Source organism: Choloepus didactylus, chromosome 26, assembly GCF_015220235.1.
Source record: "Choloepus didactylus isolate mChoDid1 chromosome 26, mChoDid1.pri, whole genome shotgun sequence".
NCBI classification, from domain to species: domain Eukaryota; kingdom Metazoa; phylum Chordata; class Mammalia; order Pilosa; family Megalonychidae; genus Choloepus; species Choloepus didactylus.
This window is the reverse complement of record NC_051332.1, coordinates 11,205,635-11,209,824: the sequence shown is the minus strand read 5'-3', so window position 1 is coordinate 11,209,824 and position 4,190 is coordinate 11,205,635.

The following is a 4,190-nucleotide window of genomic DNA, read 5'->3' as shown; positions in this document are numbered from 1 at the left end:
TATCCTTTTTGTAAAAATGTCTATTTAAGTTTTGACCATTTTAAAATTGAGATGTCTTTGTCTTTTTCATTTGTAATATTTGCTTATATATTCTGGATAATAAACACATGAGATTGTGGTTTACAAATATTTTCTACTATGTGGTAGGCTGCCTTTTCACTTTTGTGATGAAGTCCTTTGATGCACAAAATTTTAATTTTGAAGAGATCTCATTTACTTATTTTTTTCATCACTTGTGCTTTGGGTTTAAGGTCCAAGAAAACATTGTCAAACACATGATCCTTGAGATGATCCCCAGCATTTTCTCCTGGGGCTTTTATATTTATGTCTTAAATACATTTTTGATGATTTTTGTGTATGGTGTAGTATAGGGAAACTCTTTCATTCTTTAGATATGAATATCCAGTTTTCTTAGCACCGTTTTTTAAAGCCACTACTCTATTGCCATTGAATGAATTGGCATGCTTTCCAAAAATTAATTCTCCCTTGGAGTGAGGGTCTATTTCTGAACTTTCAATTCATTTCTGTTGCTTGATATATGTATCCTTCTGAAAGTACTATACTGTTTTCACCAGCGTAGCTTTGTAGTATCCTTCAAATTGAAGTGTGAATCCTCCATCTTTTTTATTTTTCAAGATATTTTTAGCTATTCTGTACATTTTACTCTTCCAAATAAATTTGTTAATTGGTTTTTATATTTCTGCAATCTAGGCCCTTGGAATTTTGCTTGAGATTGCATAGAATCTGTAAATCATTTTTGTGTGGATTTCATATCTTAAAAATATTTAGTCTTCCATTCCAGAAAGATAGAATCTCCTTACATTTATTTAAGTTCTTTACTTTTAATGTAATTTTATTGAGACATATTCACATTCCATATAATTCTTCCAAATTGTACAATCATTAGTTCACAGTATCCTCACATGATGGTTCATCCATTGTCATGATCATTTTTAGATCATTTGCTTTACTCCAGGAAAAGAAATAGAAAGAAAAATGAAAACCCCAAACATCCCACACCCTCTACCCCTTCTCTCTTGTTGAGTAATGGTATTGTACTCTCCCAAATTTTAATAATTTCAATACAGGTAGGTTAATTAAGAGAGTGTAGTATTGTAAGATGTGTTTGTGTGTGTGTGTATCTCAGGCCAACACAAAAAACATCCAGAATTAGATCCATACAGAGAAGGGCATGACCTTTTTTGTGCTACATGGTTATGCAACCATTATCAAATATCAGAGTTACTTGATTACAGTTGAACAAATTCAGGTATTTTCTTCTAGTGATCCTAATAAAATTGACACTAAAAAGAAGAATCTATATAGTGAATCAGAAGTCATGGTCATTTGTTAAATCCAAATTTCTCATTTACACCTCCTCCCTCTCATTTGGTTATTCTCTCAATCTTCAGTGATTTCTGAGTAATGATCATTTCAACTTCTTCATGCTGGAAAGGGGTATTGACATTATGTGGTAGAGGAATGAAATTTATTGATGTTATTGGGGAGACTGGTAACCGGGATTCAGAGATTATCTGGCGTAGGATCATTCTGGAGGCCTGAAATTTCTGAATGAATAATCTTACTAAGAAAATCTTTGTAGGGACTTAGAGCCCAAGGCAATCCTTAAGGATTTTAAGAATACTGGTTTTGGAGCTTGGCATACTGTAATAGTTTGCAGTGTCTGGCTGAAGGTTGCTTTCATAAGAGTAACATCCTGAAAGACCTTCAACTCTATTTAAATCTCTTATCCACTGGGCATTTAATTTGTTTCATTTCCTATCCCTCTTTTGGTCAAGAAAGCATTCTCAATCCATGGTGCTAGGGAAAGGCTTATCCCTGAGTCATGCCCAATATAAGGATAGTATAGTGAATTTATTTGCAGTTGGCTTAAAGAGAGAGACCACTTCTGAGCAACAAAGCAGGCTCTTTAAGGGTGAGTAAGGTATAATTACAAGCAGACCTATCTTTTCCATTGAAGAAGTAAGTTTCATAAGGTCAAGCCTTAAGATAGAGAGAATATCAGGAATTCCATAGTGGTGTATGTTTAATAGTTCCAAATTTATACCCAGTCCCTCAATGAGACTTTGCAAATACTTTTTTATTTACACCCAGTGTACTCTGGGATGTATCTGGGTGTTACATTTACTTGCAGAGAATAATAAAGTCAGATCCCCTATTCTAGGTTCCATGTAATTAGGTTGTTTAAATAAACTGAACAGATAGGATAAAGTTGAGAGCATGCTACAGTAAATGTAAATGTTGGATGAAACAAATATCTCTTCCTTTAGTCTCAGACAGAAGATGCAGTTTTAAAATAACAATAGAAGAAATTGAAAAAGGAGAAAGAGAAGAAAGAAAAATACATTCAATTTCTTTGATTCCTTATAGTTGTTTCATAGATTTCTGTGTTCAAGTCTTTTGCATCCTTCCTTAAATTTATTCCTATATATTTGATTCTTGTACTCATCATTGCAAATCAAAATTTTTCTTGATTTCCTCTTAAGCATAGTTAGTACTTCTGTATAGAAACCTTCCTGATATATGGAAAGTTGTTCTTACACCAACCCACTTTGCTAAATTTGTCCATTAGTTCAAATAATTTTCTTGTAGATTTTCTGGACTTTCTATACATTTGATCATGACATCTGTGAAGAGTGTAATTTTATTTCTTCACCTCCAATTTGGATGCTTATTTTTACTTTTTCCTTCCTAATTGTTCTGGCTAGAACGTCCAGTGAAACACTGAATAATAATGTTTACAGCGAGTATCCTTGCCTTGTTCCCAGATCTTAGAGGTAAAGCATTCATTCATCAACTGAGTATACTTTCTGTGGTTTTTTCATTTATTCCCATTAACTTGCAGAGGACATTTCCTTTTATTACTATTTATGAAGGGTCTTTACAAGGAAAGGATACTGGATTTTGTCTAAAGCCCTCTCTGCATCAATTGTGATATTCATGTTACCTTTGCCTTTGTTTGTTCATGTGATGTTACACATTAATTGATTTGCTTATGTTTAAACTCTTGTATACCAGAGATAAAACCTACTTGATCATGGTTAAAATTCTTTTGATATGCACAATTTGGTTCAAATTGGAAGTATTTTGTTGAGGACTTTTACCCCTGTATTAAGAAGAGAAAATGATCTGTATTTTTTTTTTCTTGTATTGTATTTATCTGCCTTTGGTATTAGGGTGGTGGCCTCAAAGAGTGAGTGAGGTAGTGTTCCCTCATTCTCAACTTTCTGGAAGAATTTGAGCAGGACTGCTTTTGATCCTTCATGAAATGATTGGTAGAACTCACCTGGGTACAAATCTAGTCCTTGGCTTTTATTTGTTTGAATGTTTTTTAATGACTGATTCAATCTCTTTCATTATGAGTGGTCTGTTGAGAACTTCTATTTCTTCTAGAGTCAGTGGGAATTTTTTGTGTTTCCTGGAATTTGTCCATTTCATACAAGTTTTCTACACTGTTGGCATAAACTTGAACCTAGTATCATATTATATACCTTTTCACTTCTGTAATGTCAGTAGTGAGGTCCCCCTTCTCCCTCCTGTTTATTTATTTACATCATTTCTATTTTTCCTTTGTCAAAATCTTCTCAATTTTGCAGATCTTTTCAAAGAACCAACTTTTGGTTTTCTTATTGTCTCTTTTTATCTTTATCCTAAATTTTCTTTATTCCTGCTCTAATCTATCTTATTCTTTCTTTTGGCTGGCTTTGTGATTAATTTATTGTTTTTTTTTCTCCTATATGTCCCATATGTGCAGTTAGATCTTTGATGTTAGTTCTTTCCTCTTTTTTAATATTGGTATGTAAGGTAACAAGTTTCCCTCTTTGCACTCCCTTCACTGCATCCGTAGGTTTTGATATGTTGTGTCCTTGTTCTCATTCATCTTGAAATATATAGTGATTTCTCTTGCAACTCCTTCTTTGAAACATGGATTTTTTTAAGAGTACTTTTTTAACATACATGTGTTTGTGCATTTTCTCATTCAGTGTCTGTTATTGATTTCCAGAAACATTCCATTGTGATCAGAGAAAGTACTTTATAATATTTCAGTCTTAATCTTTTTAAATCTATTGAGACCTGCTTTGTGACCCAACATGTGGTCTGTCCTGCAGAATGATTCATGTGCACCTGAGAAGAGTATACATATTCTGTTGCTTTCAGGTACAATATCA